Consider the following 20,365-nt stretch of genomic DNA (forward strand, 5'->3'; position numbering starts at 1 on the left):
TTGCCTGGAAGGAACTCTTCAAGGGAAGAAGTAATTGTGATCAGTCTCTGCAGTTATAAACTGACATTCCGCAGAAGATCAGAATCTGCTGAGGTATTGACAGACACTCCTGCCGCTGGGACAGGTGCGGGTCAGACTCGGTGGCTGAAATTCCTGCTGGAGATGACCCTGAGCGCAGCAGCATGGTGACACAGGCGGGTGCTATCTGAAAAACTCACCCCAAATTATCCTTTGTTATTAGGGAAGGCAGGGCTTTTTCTTTCTCTCCTTCTTTTGAAAGCCTAAATTATTTGGCTTGTTTGTCCTTCTGGCTCCAACAAGTGGGCTTTGCTGGGGACACTGCAAAGAGCCACCTCTGTTTACCAGGAACCATGGTTACCTGTTGGGATCTGGGAAGTTAGCTGGTGTGTCTGATCTTATGCATACAGGACCCACTCAAAAATTAAATGTAGATGAGTATTTTTAAACATTCACAGGTGAAACACTAAAAGCATTGATTAGAATAATTTTGAAAGCTCTCAAGTCAGTGGTCGGTGGAAGGTCCAGTTTCGGAGATGGATGTTCGTGCTGGTGTCTTGGCCACGGGCTGGGGTCAGAAGGAAGGCAAACCCACGTTATCACACAAACACCTGATTTCATGAAATTCGGCCAGAAAATGGGAGGCAAGCAAAATGTATTGGGGAGAAAAGCCTATTTATCTTACAATAATTATGAAGTCATACAGAAATATCAAGAGAGTAATTTGGTAGAATTCCTAACTCAGGACCGATTTGAAAATATTCACTTTTCATAAAGTTGGAGTAGTTAAGGAAGCTGATTTTCATTATCAGATTTTATGTAAACCTCTAGGCTTCTTACTGGATTTAACTCATTTTTCCATCAACTATTTTAAAAAGGTAAGTTTAATTTTCAAAAACAGAAAGCTCTCTTTTCTGACCCAGCATTAACATTAGCAAATACATTAATCTCTGAAGTGTTCTCTTCCTTATGCTTTCAAAGGAAATGTACAATAGAGGTGTAAGCGAATTATTTCTTTTAAAAGGGCAAAAACATTCCCCGGTGTGCAGAAGAAAAAAAAATAGGTGAAATCACTATTAGGTATGGTAGCTTTTATTTGACTTGAAATAGAACATTCTGGTGCATCCTTTTGAATTTATAAAATGTGTCCAAAGATGATCTTTTTTGAAAAAATGGCTCTTTGTTCCCCTTCAGGCAAAAATGGCTCCTGGCCTTGGAGAGAGAATCATGCAGTGAATTAATTTATGTTTCATTTCTATCCCGATTTTGCTGTGGTTCTTGCACAGATGAGAACTGTGGGTTCCTGAAACCAGAATAGCCCACATCACTGAATCTTAGAGTTCATAGCAGTCTGAAAGAACCTTCTTTCCTCTCCCCTCCCCTTCCCTCCCCCTCCCTCCCCTCCTCTCACGCCTTCCTTCCTTCCTTCCTTCCTTCCTTCCTTCCTTCCTTCCTTCCTTCCTTCCTTCCTTCCTTCCTTCCTTCCTTTGTTCTTTCCGATCAGTACTTACTGAGCACCTATTGCCTACCAGTCTCTGGGTTAATCTCTGAGGATCCCAGACACAGTTTCTGCCTTATCAAAGAATTTACCATTTGGTGGAGAAGAACCAGATGAATAAACAGAGAATAGAATTCAGTGTGACAGTCTAGGCTACACCCTGATTCGTTTCAGTTGAGAAAAACTATCTGTTCCAAACGACAGTCATCTCTCCCTTCATTTATTCATTTATGCGTGCTCACTTGCACTCGTTCAGAGGCAATTTCTAGAGGGTGTAGGAGGATTTTTCAAAAGGTGGCCACACCTATCCATTTAGCTCACCCCACATACTCTTCCTGAAACTTGCCATGGAACTGACCTTCCTTCCTGGGGAGGTGAGGGCCAATGTTTCCCCCCTCTGAGCCCTTGTGGGATCTGGTTGGTGTCCCATCCAGTGACTTTGGTGGAGGTAAGGCTGTGGACTTTGGAGGCTAGGTCATCGAAAGCAGCAAGCTTCTGCCCAGCTCTGTCTCTCTGTTGGACCCCCGCCCTGGGAACCCAGCTGCCATGTTGTGAGGGAGCCCAGGCCACCTGAAGAGGCCACATGTGGGTGGTCCAGCCACCAGGCCCCCAGCTGACACCAGCATCCGCTGACTGATGGGAGTAAAAGAGCCTTCAGCCGATTCCAGCCCTAGCTGTCACGGAGCAGGGACAAGGCATCTCACCGTGACCCGACCCAGAGAAACAGGAGACAGCCTCATGATCACGGTTGTCTTTAAACCACCGCATTTTGGGGTAACCTGTCATGAGGCAACAGATCACGAATACAAAAGCGTTATAACAGTTTTTAAATAGTTCATCTTCTGAAAGCTTAGATTTTAGTTGTAGGTAGAAGATACACTTGTGAAATAGTTAATGAACAGGCGTATGACTAACTTAAAATGAATAATTCAGAAAACACTTGCCTTTCGTGCTCAAAGGCAGGAGATGGAAGTCAGCCAATCTTTGGGGAAGGATTTTGGAGCGTGATTTTGGAGTCCTGGGAATTCCCTGCAGACACAAGGAAATCTGATTAAAGCTTGAGTTACGGCATGACAGGGCTTTTAGGGAATTGCTGTCCTTTTAGCCGCAGTGGGGGACAAAGGAAGGGAGCTAATATTTATGAATGATAGGTTCTTTACATATATTCACTCCTTTAATTTTCACAGCTGTCTGATGGGTAAGTATTTTGACCCCTATTTTACTGATGAGAAAAACTGAAGTTGATAAAGTTTTGCTAATTTTCACCAGGTTACACAGCTAGTAACAGAACTGGTGTTATAATAGAGGTCTGACTGACATAAACTTTTTTGTTTTTTTTGAAGGTGATGTGAGAAATGGAATTATCAGGTAATAGTGAGAGGGGTCAGGTTGTGAAGGGCATTGGGAGTGAGATAAGGAGTAGAATGTAATAGTCCAGGCCACTGGTTCTCAAAGTGTGGTCCGTGGGGCCTTGGGGGACCCTAACGTCTTCTCAGGCCTGCAAGATCAAAACTGTTTCATAATAGTACTCCATGTAAATAGAAAGCTGAAAATAAAACTATATTCGTAGTAAGAATATAAATGTCATTTTCCTTTGTCCCCGTGTTGACAGGTGTCCTGATGCAGAACTCCTGGTGTCTCGGGACCACCCAGGACCACCCAAGACCACCGCTCCCTGTGTGGGTGGTCACTGGATTCTCCATACTAAGCACTTTGGTGAGAAAATTGCCAGTTTCACTTAAGAATGTGAAGCAGTAAAAATGAACCTCATTACGTCTCAACCATCGAGACCTTACATATCTTAAAAATTTTCTATGTAATGAAATGGGACAGGCGTGCACAGCCTTCTCCAGAAGTCGACACATCATGGACGGGTGACTTGAGGGCTGTTTGAGCTGCAAGCTGAACTCTCCACTTTTCCATGGAACATGTTTTTTTTACTTGAAAGAACAAATGTCAGAATAACTTGGGTACTTGGCAGACATTTGCCAGAAAATGAATGAAGTGAGCCTGTCTTTTCAAGGGAAATCACTGACAGTGTTTCTTGGCAAGGACAGAATTTGAGGCTTTGGGTGAAAATTAGAAATGAGAAAGGGCAATGGAGAAAGAGGACCGTAGGTGAGACCTATTTCCAAGGCAGAGATGATAAAACTTGAAGAGTAGTTGCCCCGATAAGGGGAAGGAGGGATATGCCTCTGGAAGTTGAAACTTGTAATGGTTAATTTTGTGGGTCGACTTGGCGAGGCTATGACGGCCAGTTGTTTGTTCAAACACCCTCCAGATGTTGCTGTGGACGCTTTGCGTAGATGTCATGAACCTTTAAATCAGCCAGCTCTGAGTAAAGCAGGTGACTCTCGGAATGTGTTGGGCCTCATCCAATCAGCCTTAAGCGCAAAGACTGTGATTTCCTGAAGAAGGAGGAATTCTGCCTCCAGACTGTCTTCAGGCTCAAGACTGTAACATCAACTCTGACCTGAATCTCCAGGCTGTTGACCTGCCCTGTAGATTCCAGACCTGCCAGCCCCCCAAGTCTGGGAGCCAATTCCTAAAATCTCTCTCTCTATATATGTATGTATTTCCTCTTGGTTTTTCTTCTCTGGGGAACTTTTTTTTTTTTTTTTGCCGTGTTGCACAGCATGTAAGATCTTAGTTCCCCAACCAGGGATTGAACGCCTGCCCCCTGCGGTGGAAACGCGGAATCTTAACCACTGGACCGCCAGGGAAGTCCCCCTGGGGAATCTTGACTAACACAGAACTGAATTACAAAAATAAAACTTTGGAATCATTCATATAATTAGGCAAGCTGTGGGCGATGCCTTAAGGGACAGGTCACCACGGCACTGACCGGGGAGAGCGATTTGAGGTCTGTCAGCCACCAGCAGGGCTTTGCCGGCTGGTTGTTCAAAACGCAGGTTGTCAAGCCCAGCCCAGACCTTTCCTTTTCCTTTTATTAAGGTTTGAGAAGCACGACCACAGCATAGACATTCAGAGTCTAGACTTTGGAGTCGGACTTGGGAACTCAGCTCTTCGCCGGCTGGTTGTCTAACCTCAGCTGAGTTACCACCTTGGTGCTGCTCAGTCTTATCACCTAGGGAACGGAGGAGAGGACACATCTTGTTGGGAGGGTGAAATGACGGTGGGTGACTTGTGGATCTAGAGCTGCTTCTGTGGCCCGTGCAGCAATGTTTTGTGTGTATGACTTTCTGGTATCGGGGGTGGAGAGCTGCGGAGCAGGGGTCTGCCCCCAGGGAGCCCTCCCGCCTACACTGGCGTTTGCCAGCTCTGGTCCATTGAGCCCGTGCAGTGCCGAGACCACCTGCTCAGTGATTCAGTCCTTCACCCGCTTATTCACCCACCAAGCATTTGACGAGCGCCTGGTTCATGAAGCTGCAGAGTTATTTTCTGGAACGCATTACACATCTCCTCTACACGTGTGGCCAAAGAGCCAAGGCCACGTACTTTGTTTGGATGGGCCCGCTGATGTGTGTGGAAGGAGGGAACACCAGAAGGGGTTTAAATCTCATGATGTTTGACCCTCCCCGTTCTCTTTGTTTATATCCGCATATATTTGGCTGCGTCGCATGGCATGTGGGATCTTAGCTCCCCGACGAGGGACTGAACCCGCACTTCCTGCACTGGGAGCCTGGAGTCTCAACCACTGGACCAACACGGAAGTCCCTCCCCATTCTCTTTGAATAGTGATGGCCGAGATCCCTGATCTTGAGACCCGAGTGCAGTGCTGGCGCCGAGCAGGCTCAGGGATGCTCGGGTAGAGATTCAGAATCCGTGCACGACCACCTGGCTTCCAGTGGAGTCTCCGACTTTCATCCGTGGGCATAAAAGAAAGTGAGTCTCTTGAAATAGCGTAATTGCTGGCACCGCAGCTGTTCAGACTCGGAGACGCAGCCTCTCTCTTTTGAATACGCGCCTCCGCGAGCAGGTGGTTACTGGGACAGCTAATGTGGGCACTTTGCCTCTCAAGACGTGAAGAAGGGCGGACAGAGGGAGCAGGCCTGCAAGTGGAAGCACCGGTGACTCACCAGCGCCCCAGGGAAACGTGACGCGTACAAGCCATGAACAGCTGAAGCCCGGACACCGTGTCCTGGCCCAGGAGGAGAAGGTGTGTATTTCAACCCTTGGATATATTTGTGTTTGTAAGACGATACCTTACGCATCGCTGGGGAGGCTCCACTGAGTCTTAGGGGACAGTTAGGCAGCAACAAACTGCAACCTGGCAGAGAAGTGGAAACTCAGAACGTGAGGGGGCCTCGGGAGCTGGAGGAGTAACGTGACGATCCTTCCTTCCAGAAGCTGGTTCCCCCAACCTGTCTGTTTATCGAAACCATAGGGACACGACTGTCACTCTAGGCCCAGCTCAGATGCACCTTCTTCACAGCACCGTCTCCAGGCCATTTTAGCCTCAGATGCAGCTTTTCTTCCTTCCGTAGTAATGTGATCTCTGCCCCTCGTGTGGTATTAATCATTCACTGCCTTATACTAATAGTCACTCTTTTTATTGTTCACACCTTTCTACTTTTGATTCACCACAGGCTCTTTTAAGCCAAGCACCCGCCTCATTGTCTAGAATGTTTGCTGCACTTCAGGGGCCTCTAATAACTGGCCCAGGAGTTGGAGGAGAGGGAGGCCGTGCGATTGGGTGTGAGGACTCGTGGGCTTCGGAGCAGACAGGCCGGCCCCGGGGCCCGGCCTTGGCCTTGCTTTGGAGCAGGCTGCTCGGCTGGCCTGAGCTGCTGCCCAGGCTGTACCGCGGGGACTCCAGCGCGCGCCTGGCCTGCCATGCGGGGAGGGGACAGGCGTGCAGTGCTCTGCACAGAGCACGGTGGGCACTGCTGGGAAGAGTTGGGGCAGGAAGCCAGGAGAGGCCGGGGAAGTGGCCGCACGAAAGCTTGGCGGGGCCAGGGGCCGGGGGCAGACAGGACGAGTCGGGCGTCACCTGCCTGCTGGGTGCAGATGGCACGGAAAGGCCCCAGAACCAGACGAGCGAGTTGGTGACCCGCGTGGTCGGTAATTGCGAGGCGTGTACATTCCTGAGCGTGGGAGAGGCTGGACGGAGGGCCGGGCATCTGGGGGATGAGTCTGGCTGTGGCTTTGGAGGGGGAGATCCTGGAGGGGTGGGAGGCGCTAGGGGTCGGGCTGTAAACTGCCTGGACCGGTGGGGGGCTGGGAGGAGCAGGGAGAGGAGTTAGAGGAGGAGGGGGACGGGGTCCGGGCTGCTGGAGCCCCCGCTGCCGCTGGAGACCCAGCTGGGGCTGTTGGTTTCCTGCAGTCACGGAGCTAGGGTGGTGGTGGTGATAGAGAGGGGACGGGGGTGTTTCCACAAGGGAGGATGGCGTGTTTCTGTGCAGCTGAGCGCAGCCTTGGGGGCCGGGTTGGTGCTGATGTTGGGAGGACCTGCCGGTCTGCTGCCCGTGGGTGATGGGGCCGCACGGCAGGCTGTGAACATTCTTCCCCCTTATCCAGTGCTCAGGAGCAGAGGCGAAAGGCCACTGGGAAGCGAACATGGTCCTGAGTATATTACAAGCACTGCTTCCCATTCAGAAGCAGCTGCCATTGGGCCAGGGAACTGAATGATGCTGTATTTAATAGAACTAGGGACAGTCACACCACTCCTACCTGGCCAAACTGGTGTGCATACGCGGCGCACCGGTTAAAACACATGTCAGCCCACCAGGCGGCGTGTGCTTTGTGTGAGCTGTGTATTTTAGATGCACAGGCCAAACAAGCCGGTACTTCTGTGCTGGGTTCACAGCTGGTGACCTAGTTCACCTGCATTTATTCAAGGCGGATACTTTCACATCTTGACCTGGAGCTGAATTTGGCTCATTTCCATTTACCTGGAAACGCCCTCCCCAGTTTTTTAATTTTCTATTTCCCACCCATCAGCGTGGGTCCCTTTACTATTATCCATAGCAAGAGCGCTATAATATGTTAAAATGACATCCCAACATGTCCCCGGAGACAGCGATGTCGGGCTCAACGCCCCTTCCTCCTCTGCCGGGGTCCTCAGTAGCAGACCCGGTGGAAGCCCGGAGACTGTGGAACCGCTAGAGACCGGGGAGAGTGTGGGCACGGGCTGGAGGTGGCGGCCACTGCAGGAGAGCCTCAGCGCTCCAGGCCCGTGGTCCACGCGGTCTGCAGATGCGTGGCTGGGTTATTCTGTCCTGGAGGTCGCGGTGACGGCAGGTCTGACGTTGACCCCGGAGCCCCCGTCTCAACGCCTGAAACGTCCTCTAAGCCTGCTAAAGCCCCTGCTCCCCACTCGCCTTCGAAGAATAGTTACAGCAACTCTCCCATTTCTATCAAGAATCCTTCCCAGTTTAGAAAACCCTATTCTCTGAATTTCGCAAAACAGACTTTCTCACTCCAGTGTAAACAAAACAATCTCATTCTCTAAATGTGGGCCAAGCTGAGAACTAAGTAATTGGGAACAGAAATATGTATGGCTTAGATACCATGTGTCTAGATATTTAGGCAGTCAAAAGACACAGCAAGAAATTCCAAATCTGTGTAATAATTGTGGTGTTCATCAATCCTATGGCAAGATTAGTCAGCAAATTATAGAGTTAACTGATAATGGCTTCACTATTTATTCTCCCGCATGCCTTCTTCTGTTTGGATGCTGGGGAAATGCCCACGTGGAAGCAACAGAAGAAACAGAACATTTATTAAAAAAAATACTTGAATTGGACTTTCAGACCCCCAGTTAGAAGAAAATTGACTGAAGTCAGGCCTTTAAAGGAGAAACCAGAGGAATGAATCACCAAGTTTGCAATCGACCCTAAAGCATGCAGATAGGAAGTGTCGGGAGGATGAAATATGACAGGAAGGTTCACGTCTGGACAGATGGACACCAAATGCCAAGTGAGTGCCCCTGAGAACGAGCGTCTGGGAGAAAAGTCCAAGCAGCGTCTGGAGCGCTGGGCAGGCACTGCATGGCAAGAGCAGCTGATGGTTACTTAGTGCCGAAGACGAACCAGGCGCTTTGTATACATTTTCTCATTTCATCCTCAAAACATTCAAAGAAGGAAACTGGATAAAGGGACTTGAGAATTTTCTTTGGTCCATTTCCTAAAAATGTTGATCTAGTGTGCTGGCGTGGCTAAAACAGCCCAAACTACATGGTGAATGATGCAGACCCTTCCCTAGAACAAGACATGCGGTCTGGCCACGCACCCAGAGAGGCATGACGGAGGCAAGGTCCATCACATGTTAACGCCTTGATGACCACAGAGCTTGCGGTGCATGCAGAGCTCTGTGCTAGAATCTGGGGGTGGTGTGAGGACAAATGATTATAGCCAACTCTGCTCTTCTAGTTGGATGAAAAAGCCATCTGCACGTTCTTAAGGACAGCCCTTGACCATAATTTAATAATCGTCCAGCTGAGACCCAGCTAGCATGCCCAGATATGGCCATGCAGTAACCTATTCTCAAGAAGAAACTGTTGGTGAAAATACTGAAATATCTCCCCAGTGGTTGGTAAATAGCTTAACAGTATCTGTGATAGTGGTAATATTTCATAATGATATAAACTCTGATGCAAACTCATTATGGCCATGTAAACTTGTTACAGCCATTACGACTTCTAAAGATAAATGGGCTTCCTATTACACTGTTTTCTGAGAAACTTTTGGTTTTACTGCAATGGTGCATTGAACTTCTTATGTAAGTAGTAACTGCAGATTTATAATAAAATATTATAAACACCGCTCTATTTAGGTGTGTTAATGCTCCCTTTAAATCTCACAAGCAGGCATCTCCTGAGTCTTCAGAACAAAGAAGAAATGATGTTAATGAGATCTGCTGCCTGCAATATCTACTGATACCATGTAAACACCAGGCTAGCTTGGAGCAGGATTGGATATTATGCAAGAATGCATTAGAAAAGCTCTATTCCTGGAATTAAAAACAGGTTGATTATTTCAACAAAACTTGAGTGGCCTATTGATACTGATATAAATACCAATACAAACGGTGCCAACGTTTGTTAGAAATGAAAATGCTAATCACCTACATATTTTAGCACAAGGATAAACTTGTTCTGCTAAAGGCATAGTTTATGTAAAGAATATGTGTGATAATTAATGTGGAAAAATTTAAAAGAATATCATAATTCAGTTTCATGTAATAAATATTTAAAATAATAAAAGCATAAAATTTTTATTAAAGGGTATTGATAAATCAAATAAAAAACACTGAGAAAGTACTATCATAATGTTTCACACCACCCACTCTGTGGCTAAAATTAATCAGGCATTTCAGACATGAAATATCTACTAGAACTTCAAAAAAAAAAATAACATTGATGTAAGTGGGTCATTGTAACCTAGATTTTCGACACTGCTAACTGAAAATGTGCATCTATTGAAATGTGAAAACAACTTCTAGAAAAACTTACAAACCAAGCCAGCACAATTTCCATCATTGTTGGTCATGCTTCATCTCTTTCACTTAAGAATGTTGTAAACATTTATTTGAAGTGCAAAATCAGGGCTTTGAAGAGAGTTTAATAGTTTGGTTGATTTCGTGGTTCTGGAAGGGGTGGATGTAGCTACACGTCAATCCTTATTATTAGTGCTTGAAAAAATAATTCCGGTGGAAAATCTTCCTGTAGAGAACATATTGGGTACATATAATCAGCCATGTATTACAATTACACTGTAATTGTAGTTTAATTGTAATGGATTGGAGAGAGAACGTGTGTCACCTTGGCTAAGTTTTTATTTAGCCGAAGTTTCCAAATGTTTTAATTTAGATCGTCTAACATGACCACATTCAATTATATCTGGATGATATAATAAAATATGTAAATTGATCACCTTATAGCTTTTCTCAAAAGCTTTATATTTGTTTCATATACCAAGGAAACAGCAGAGAGAATTATAAATACTATACCTGAAGAGCTAGGAATAGAGATGAAGGAAATTAGAAGGATATTTGGATCTGAATGGGTACCCTGTACAGCTAGAGGTATTACAGCATTTAAAAAGAGTATCAAGGTAAGTTCAGCCTCTCTAATAAAATTAGTGAACTGGGAGAGGATAAACATTTAAATGTTGGCTCTAATGCACACTACTCTCCAACAAAGGTGTCAGTATTTTCTTTAGCATTAAGAAAGACATTTCAGTTATTAAGGCAAGGAGGAAGAAAGCTTTCAGACATATATTCTTGAAGGTGGGAACAGTCCCCACTGCCCCCAAAACTCCTGAACCCTCTTCCCTGCTCTATTTTTTCCCCCATAGCTCTTATCATCTTTAAACAGGTATCATTTTCTTTTTTGCTATGTTTCTTATTTATTTTCTTTCCTCTACTCTGTAAGCCCCTTCAGGGCAGAGATTTTTGTTAATATTACTGTTGATTTTGATCACTGATGTATCCCATGTGCCTAAAATGTCACTCGCCCCTGGTGGGTGCTGCACAAATATTTCTTCAGTGAACGAACACAGAAAACAAATAAATGAAACTATGAAGGAAAAGTAGAAGATTATATTCAAGGGAAGAAATAAGATATGAAATTTGAAATGAAAACATACAGTAGCTATTCCAAGAGGAAAAACTACCAGCTTGCCTAATAAATTATGTGAAAATGCACTTGTGGTTTAATGAAAAAAGTGAAAAAATAAAATGAAGTGTTAAGGTTTTTAAATTTTGGAATTCTGAAACTAGGTCAAATGACATGTGTGAAGTTTTGTGGAGAAAGAAAATTCAGCCAGCTAGTGAATATGACAATCCAAGAACCAATTTTCAAGATTTAGTTTAATAGAGATATTGAACACGTGAACATGTCAGACAGTGTTCTTAGAGCTGGAATATTTACACGTAATGGTGTTAGTGTTGCAAATGCTCACACGGGGTTCTGTCCTATGAAGCATGTCAAAGATGTTAAAAGAACCAAAGTCGCCTAAAGATGGTGTAATTAAGAGGGAAGCCAGAAGGATTTTGGGGTTCCCATGTCAATCGTGGCTCAGTCAGAGGCATCTTATAGGGACAGCTGTGTTGAATAAAAGTCACGCCCAAGTTTTTAGATGTCTGGTTTTTTTTTTAAATAAATTTATTTATTTATTTATTTTTGGCTGCGTTGGGTCTTCGTTGCTGCACACAGGCTTTCTCTAGTTATGGCAAGCAGGGGCTACTCTTCGTTGCGGTGTGCAGGCTTCTCATTGAGGTGGCTTCTCTTTGTTGCGGAGCACGGGCTCTAGGCACACGGGCTTCGGTAGTTGTAGCACGCGGGCTCAGTAGTTGTGGCTCGTGGGCTCTAGAGCGCAGGCTCAGTAGTTGTGGCACATGGGCTTTGTTGCTCCGCGGCATGTGGGATCTTCCTGGACCAGGGCTTGAACCCGTGTCCCCTGCACTGGCAGGCGGATTCTTAACCACTGCGCCACCAGGGAAGTCCTAGATGTCTGTTGATGATTTGGAAATTATTAGGTTGGATAAACAATTTGCGCTACAATTCCTACATCTTGGTAAATGGTTTCATATATAAAGGTGTTCACATGATAATTATGTAGTTTAGAGAATGAAGGGGAATATATTGTATCATTTTAAAGTATATGTTGGTTTACATATTAAATTGGTCTACCGTTCAGTTAACTGTTTTGATGCTTCCCCACTGCAGAGTGTCTAAATGGACGGGACCAGGAGGAATGGTTTATAACAATTGATGGGCAGGCCTTCATCCTTTCTGAAGACGCTCCCATCCTCAGGGACCACCTACGTGCCTGTGAGGGGGGCCGGATGAGTGACAGAGCCCACAGAGGGCACCAGAACGATGAGGAGGCCGAAGTCGTTTGGTCTGGGATGTTCAGGCTTGAGGTGAGGGCGGTATCTGCGTTCACGGAGGTCAGGATTTGAGCACCCGGAGAGGAGAGCAGAGGCTGGTCCTGTGCGTGGGGCCGGGGGCAGGGAAGCTGGGGTTGCTGGAGCACTGGCCCCGAGGGCGTGCAGACGGCACTCTCGGGACCGGGGCCCTGGCTTGAAGGAGTGGCGTGCATCACGAGGCTGGGTGGGCAGAGAAGAACGAAGACCACGCTTGGGGGCTTGGATCTGGTCTCGCAGGCAGAGAGACTGGGGGAGGAGGGGGCGATGTGTAAAAGAGGTGCTGGGAACATGGGGTCCGGGTGGAGAGGCTCTGCGGAAACGAGGAAAGGTGCAGGGGCGCTGGGTCGTGCCGAGGAGGACAGGTCTTCAGAAGCCGCAGGGAGAGAGGTTGGGTGGAGGAGCAAGGAGGGGACAGAGGGGCAGAGCCGGCACCGTCCACGCGGCTACAGGAGAGCCTGGACCACACGTCTCGTGTAGGCGCCCTCGCTCTGCGGACCATCGGGAGACGGGGGAGATTCAGCCACCTAGAGGGGACAGGCGATGGTGAGAGGGACCCTGGGGGGATGAAGGCCACAGAGAACAAAGTTCTGTTGCCAAAGTCTCGGAAATCTCGGAGGGCGCAGGTCTGGGACAGGTCACCCGCCAAGTCCTCCGCCGGAGGATGCGCCCGTGACCCGGACCTAGGCAGCTCGTGTGAGGACCGGCTAACAGATGTGGGACCATGACCTTCCTGGCTGTCCCACCACGGAGGCTCCATTCGCACCTCCGCGATGGGCATCCTGCACATCTCGGTCCCGACCCCGGGGGACAATCCCTGTCTTCTGAGAGAGTCGTATTCTCGGGTGACAGGATGCAAAGCCACAGTTCCGGGCGTCGGCGCCCTCGTCCTCTCTAGGGGCCACATTTGGACGATTCCACCTCCCACTGGGAAGCGTTGCCCTGGCGGGACCATCGGGGGCTTTGCTGGAGTCGGATGGAGGGCGAGGAAGGGGGGCTGAGCGTCAACAAGTGTGGGCGGGACTGTCGGGGTGTCCTTCCTGGGAGGGTATCGCGTCCTTCCTCTCAAGTGGGGTCGTCGTTGGAGCCCCGCCTGCCTGTGGACTTTGGTTAGAAGACCCGCTTCTGGGGTCCCGGTGGCTCGCCGCTTCCTGTGCGTGCCTCAGCTCGGCCCCCTGTTGCTCCTCCTCGGTCGCCAGGCACTTCCCGTGAGCCTGGGGACAGGTGACACGAACCCGTGTGTGGTTATCAGGTGCACAAATGGGGACGGTTTTAGGGCAAAATGTTTCACTGCAATGGAGGAAAACGCGTCTCGTGCGTATTTAGGAATAATGCCGTGCGGGGGAGCCACGCCAGACGTATTTCTTATGTTACAACCCACGTGTTAAAATGAGCCTAATTCTGTATTTCTCAAGTCTACATTTGGTCACTCATTCTGCTTCTTCAGCTAAAACTTGGTCCCCGCATAAAACTAAATAGAACCTTGGTGTACTATTCTGATGATCACAGAGAGGGACTGAGTATTGAGAGATGTTATCTCCTGAAAACGAAGGCTATTCTACCGAAAATGATAGCAGCACCATCTCCCCGAGGAGCCTTTCAAATACATCCAAGTACTAATTATAGAGTCATAACCTGAGGAAGGAGAGAAAGGAATCTGGAAAACTCCCATGTGCATTTTTGGACGATTCTGACAAACTGGAGAGGAAATAACTAGCCGCCAAAGGTGCCGGGGTCAAGGACAGAGCCGCCAAGACGAAGCCAGCATCTCTCGCGCCTGCATCACACCCGGGCCTGTGGGGATGTTTCCCCAGGACTATTCCCTCGAACGCTCTGCGCAACCCCACACGGTGAGTTGAATACTGGAGAGCCTTTCACAACACCATCAGGGACCACTTTGGAGAGAAGTCCAGGGAGCTCTGAGCGGCTGACGTGTGCTGGCCGGGCTCTCCGTCGTCTTTCCTGCGTGAATGATGCCACCCGCGCCCCTTGACCGGACCAAGGACGCGGGCCCAGGTGGGGTCTGCTCAGGAGGGAGACCACAGGCCCCAGGGTGACTTGCTGTGAAGGTCAGGTGGCTGGTGACCAAGCAACCCCGTCAGACCTGTTCTGGGAAGTCGCCCCTTCCCTCTAGGCCGGCCCCTATGTGTCGGCCTCTCCACGGGGCCGAGCACAGCCCCGTCTCAGAAGGGAGACCCCACCGGCGGGAGGGCGCTGAGCCATCTCTAGCTCCCAGCTACCCTGGCGATAACCGCCAGCATCCGGGAGCGTCGGGGGATGGCGCGGCCCTGCAGGCTGACGAGCCGACAGAGGCAAGGTCCTCAGAAGTGCCCGTGGGGAGCACGTTGGTCACTCAGCCGGCGGCTACCACTAAAGAAAATAAACAAGGTGCCTGCTGGATCCACGGGCACTGTGTGTGTAAACATCACACTGCTGTGGGGAAGGTGTTGTCCTCCCCAGTGCACAGGTCAAGACCTGAGCTCCGGGCGGTACAGCAGCTGGTTCAAGCCGCTTAGGCTGACTTCGAAGAGCGTGGACCCATCAAGCTGGAAGTACCACCCTGCCCGCCTCTGATGGGCCTGGTGGGAACCACATCAACTCCGCCGGCGCGGGTGGGAAAGCAAGGGTGTGTTCACGTGGGTCTACACACGTGCCACAGGTGCCCGCGACGCTCAGGTCACAGCCGGGTCACTAGGGGAAGCTTGCCTAAAATGAGTTACAATCTGAGGTTGTGGACATCAGACTGATGGACCCAGGTCACCAAAAATGGTAGTTAAATCAGTGAAACGGAGATCAAATCCGTCCACTGCAGAGCAGGCGGTTCCTGGGCATCCCTGGGGGGTTGGAGCGGGAGAGCGGGGGACGAACACGCGGTTCATGAATGAATGGCAGAGTCGGGTTTGAGGAGGACGTCCCGGTGGCTTCACGGGGTGCTTGCCCCCCACCGAGGCACGTGTCCCGTTTCTCACCGGCCTGCGTCGGGTGGGGACTCAGAAGCACGTCCCCTGTGTCCTCACAGCCCTCGGGCCCCCGGTCTCTGGCTGGAGGAACACAGCAGGAGGACGGGAGCCCCCCTCCAGCGCCCCGCCCCCGCCGGAAGCGCAGAAACCTGGCCGAGGTAGGGCAATCAGGAAGCCCCCGCCCACCTGAGCACCATTTCCCTCCTGGAATCCGCGCTTGCCCTGAAGACCCCCGTCCTACGCCAGTGAAAATTCCCATAGAAAAGTTCCATTCAATTTGACTGGGTTTTCACGCATAAACTATGCCTATTAATTGAGGCCAAGGTGTACTTTTCAGTCTTGTTTTCTGTCCCGGCTGCTACCGCGTGATTTGGAGCCCGGAGGGCAGAGCCTGGAGGACGAGATTTTCCTCCCAGAGACTGATTTTATGATTAAGTCAAATGTCATGGGCCAGTGAATTTCTTTGAAGATGGCTACGTTTGAGGTAACTAACATAAAATTAGAAATCCACGGGGATGGCGTGTAAATCCAGCCGGGAGTTCTGCCAGGATTCAAAGCCTCTCATCTTAGAAATCTATTTTGGCAGCAGTATGCTCGGCTCTACTCCCTGCCTGCAGCTGAGAAACAAAAAAGGCAAGAACCTCAGCAGGCAGATCCTTTCCATGTCAAGCAGCTGATCAGTGTGGCACAGCAGCGGTCTCACCCCGTGCTTCCCCTCCACGTGCAGAGGCCAGCTCAGCTACTTCCTCTCCATCCTTCAGGTTGAGTTCAGACGCCACCTCTTCCAGGAAGGCCGTCCTGCCCAGCCCTGCGGACACCCTGGCGTCCATCACAAGCCTTACTGTCCACGTGCAGTTGGAGCTGCTCCACAGCCTTGCCAGGTAGGCACAATTTTCCTAATATTTTCTCTTTTTTTTGGCCACGCTGCGTGGCTTGCGGATCTTAGTTCCCCGACCAGGGATTGAACCCGTGCCCCCTGCCGTGGAAGCGCGGACTCCTAACCACTGGACCGCCAGGGAAGTCCCATATCCTATTATTTTCATCTTATGCCCGAGGCACTAAAGTAGTGGTGAAGGTAACTCCAGCAGGGCTGCACGACTCGGAAGTGCAGAGTCGGCTCGCAGACCTGCTCTGTGTGCCTCCTGAGTGCAGGCTTATTTTTTAAAAAATTTTATTGAAGTCTAGTTGATTTACGTGTTGTGTTTAATTTCTGCTGTACAGCAAAGTGACTCAGCTACACATATATATATTCTTTTCTGTATTCTTTTCCATGATGGTTTATCACTGGATATTGAATAGAGCTCCCTGTGCTCTACAGTAGGACCTTGTTGTTTATCCATTCTATATGTAATAGTTTGCATCTGCTAATCCCAAACTCCCAATCCATCCCTCCCTCACCCCCTCCCCCTTGGCAACCACAAGTCTCTTCTCTGTCTGTGAGTCTGTTTTTGTTTCTTAGATATGTTGATTTGTGTAGTATTTTAGATTCTACATACAAGTGATATCATATGGTGTTTGGCTTTCTCTTTCTGACTTACTTCGCTTAGTATGATCATCTCTAGGTCCATCCATGTTGCTGCAAATGGCATAATTTCATTCTTTTTATGGCTGAGTAATACTCCACTGTATGTATGTACCACATCTTCTTTATCCATTCACCTGTCGGTGGGCATTTAGGTTGTTTCCATGTCTTGGCTATTGTAAATAGTGCTGAGTGCAGGCTTATTTGGTACCAGTGGGTTTCAACGTTTTTTCAAGGCATGGAACTCTTTCTTCAAATAAGGTTGAAATGGAAATCCAGTGCATAAATCCAGGAGCAGAGGAGTTCTGGCGAGCTGGGGGTGGGGTGGAGCTCCGGAAGCAAGCCCTCACTCTCTTCCGTTGCAGTTCCTTGTGGAAACGCCAGGGTTTGAACCCCTTTCGACAGCACCGAGCTGAAGGTCCTGGGGTGGCAGGGGAGGTGTGGCTCGGGGCTCAGCAGCTCATGGCTGAAACTGGCCCAGTGAGGTTGACGCAGCTCTACCCGCTTGGAGGCTGGGTTCTAATCCCATTCTTGACTGCTCTGGGGTGAGTGTCCTGGACCACTCCCGAGTGGTCAGGGGCGTGGTCTGCACCCTTTATTCAGCCTTGATGTCCCTCACTCTCAGGAAATAGGGGAAATCATCTTGCTGTTGTCATCCACAGCTGTGCACATAAAACTGAATATTTAAGGCCATAAGAACAGAATCTGAGTTTTATAAAATGACTTGATTTACTAAAGCGCTGGGGTGTAAGGGTGCCATAAACCTTTCTACTCTGTGCCTCAGGCTCTGTACTAGGCACGAGAGGAATCCATCTCAAAGGGCTGCTCTGAGCACAAAATGAGCGGCTGTAGCCAAAGGTTTTAGAACAGAGTCCGGTGCCCAGTGGGCACTTTTATTAGGGAGGCTGCAAGAAGCCACAGAATCCGACAACCCCAAGGTGTCAGTTTCTGCTCCTTCTACACATCCACTGGGCATCAGCTGTGAGACCTCTGGGTTTGCATTATCCTCGTTCTGGGCCCAGGACGCCAGAACCAGTGGCCAGAGGAAAGGGATTTGCGTGCTGGAGGGTCTCCTGGGTACCAGTGAGCAGCATTAGCTGCCATCTCTGCACTTAATCAACATGAGCTATTGTTGCTGAGAAAAGCATAGCTAGTCAAGCATTCACCTAACAGGAGAATGGGGACCTTGAGATATGCAATATATAATATGGATGTGATAAATAGTGACCTTGTTTTAAAATCAGAAGGAAAAGCAAGATTACTTTTCGTTTCTTTCATTCTAATTTTTGTCCTTCAACTTTGTCCCATAGGTAGCAACATTACAGAAGCTTAAGGTCGATCAAGGCCAGTACAAAGAAACGAAAGGTGAGCGTAGCTTTACAGAACTCAATTTTAAGATTGTGTTTATTGGCTGTATGGAAAGCCCCCAACAACTGTGCATATTATCTATTGATCAAAGCTGTTTCCTCTCTTTTGCACCAGATGGAAACACAAAGACTCCATTATGTGCTGGCACTCACGCTGTCTCCTGGCAATCGCTTGTGTGCTGACATTTGAATTTACGCTGGTGGTAACAGGATTGAGAAATAGCTCATAGTTCATCGTTATATTTACAACAGAGCTTGTCCCGAGAATGTGAGTTTCACTTGTCATAGAATACGATGCCAAGATGGTGGAAAATTAAATGTGTTTTGTTATAATTTCACCAATCAATGCAGTCGACCCCTTAGGTCACTCTGGTCCTGGCAATTGATGACCAAATGTCTAATTAGTTTCCTTCCATAAATGAAGTTCATGCTTTGGCAAAAATGCAGTGTTGTCCAGAACTAAGGTGAAGCTTGGGGGATGAGAAGAAAGGCTTTCCTGGGGGAGTGTAAGGATGGTGTGAAGTGCAGAGATAACACGTAGAATGAGGGTGAGGATGGGCCTAGAGGGGGGTCAATAGGGAAGACACCTGGGGAAGCTTTCCTCCTGGGCCGCAGAAGAATGCGCACCAGACCTCAGCCTCTGTTTCGTGTTTTCTCCATGTGTGTAGACGAATACATGGGATAATACAGACAATAGGCATGTCATCTCCTTTTCCTCCCTTTGTCATCTTGTTTGGACTCCTGCATAACCAGTATCCTATAAGACTTAGTGATAGACACATATATAGGTGGTTGGATGGACGGAGGGACGGACAGATGGATGGACGAATGGATGAATGGATGGTTGGATGGGTGGATGGATGGACAGGCAAACAGATGGAAAGAGGGATTAATGGATGGATAAATGGACGGGGGGATGGATGGTTGAATGGAGGGATGGATGGTGGGATGGATGGATGGTAGGAAGGATGGATATACAGATGGATGGACGGACGGATGGATGGATGTGTGGACAGGTGGACAGCTGACTGGATGGGTGGGCAGATGGATGGTCGGGTGGATGGACGGATGTGTGGACAGGTGGACAGCTGACTGGATGGGGGGGCAGATGGATGGTCGGGTGGATGGATGGATGTGTGGACAGGTGGACAGCTGACTGGATGGGTGGGCAGATGGATGGTCAGGTGGGTGGATGGACAGCTGGACACAGAGTAGACAGCCGGAACCTAGTGTTTTGGCTTAAGGGAGGCAGTATAGCCTGGAGGTTAAGAGCAAGCCCTGTGGAGCCGCACTGCCTGTGTCTAATTCCCAGGGACCAGTATACTCACCATGGCCTTGGGGGGCTTTGTAACTGCCCAGTCTTCTCAACTGTGGAATGTGAATAAAAACAGGGCTGTTGTGAGGATTAAGTGAGGTAATACACGAAAGCATGTGGAACGGTCTGCTGTCCATTTACGATGATTAACTAAGTGGCAGAGCCTCCCAGCCACTCGGCCTCTTTGTGTCAGCTGGGCTGGAGAAAAACTGTGCAAACTCCACTCAGGGAACAGATCACACGGACTCTGGACAGAGGGACTGGGAAACCAGGGATGGAGCCCAAACTTCTCCTTGTTTCAGAACATTCCTCACCTTTGATCTTGGCACTCGAAGGCTGTCAGGAAGCCCGCGGAGCCTGTGGTCTCTGGCGGAGGGTGCAAGGGGCTTCAGGAAACCCTCCAGCTGCCACTCCCACCTGGGCGACTGGCTCCCACCCTGCGTCCTAAGGCTCCGGGTCAGCACACCGGCTGCCGCTTCGCCCTCCATTCATCCATTCACCCTCTCACAGATCCTTGCTAAGCGCCTACTGTATATAAGGTGCGGTTCCAGGCTCCGTCACCTCCACCCTCACCCCCCATCAGGTCTTTTCCATAAAACCATCTCCTCCCGCTCCGCTCTGTGTGGTCCTGATGCTCGCCAGGCATTCAGGTTGGGTTTGGCAGGCATGAGTCGGGGACCCTCTCCCCCCAGAACCATGGGGGCAGGAACCGGTAGGTGATCACCGGGGGCTCAGTCCCCTTCCTTCTCTCTCCTGCTTAACCCCAATCTCAATTTCTTCCCTTCATGTGAGCCCTTCACTGCAGAGCTGGGAGAACCTTCCCCAGGGGTGTAAGGAGTGAGACGGGGCATT

The 20,365-nt window shown here is 49.1% G+C and overlaps 1 long non-coding RNA gene across 5 annotated transcripts; it reads left to right on the top strand.

The window, feature by feature from the left end:
• Nucleotides 1-5,211: 5,211 nt before the first annotated feature.
• On the top strand, nt 5,212-18,892 carry LOC309667338. 5 transcript variants are annotated; one of them, XR_014267716.1, is made up of 5 exons: nt 5,212-5,636; nt 12,150-12,346; nt 16,071-16,190; nt 18,142-18,196; nt 18,314-18,892. It is a non-coding gene; the product is annotated as an uncharacterized lncRNA (long non-coding RNA). The 5 variants fall into 5 exon arrangements; XR_014267717.1 differs by lacking the exon at nt 12,150-12,346 and having other exon boundaries at nt 5,218-5,636; XR_014267718.1 differs by lacking the exon at nt 5,212-5,636 and having other exon boundaries at nt 10,722-12,346.
• The last annotated feature ends 1,473 nt before the right edge of the window (nt 18,893-20,365 follow it).

Source organism: Balaenoptera physalus (assembly GCF_965194825.1).
Source record: "Balaenoptera physalus genome assembly, chromosome: 9".
Classification (NCBI taxonomy): domain Eukaryota; kingdom Metazoa; phylum Chordata; class Mammalia; order Artiodactyla; family Balaenopteridae; genus Balaenoptera; species Balaenoptera physalus.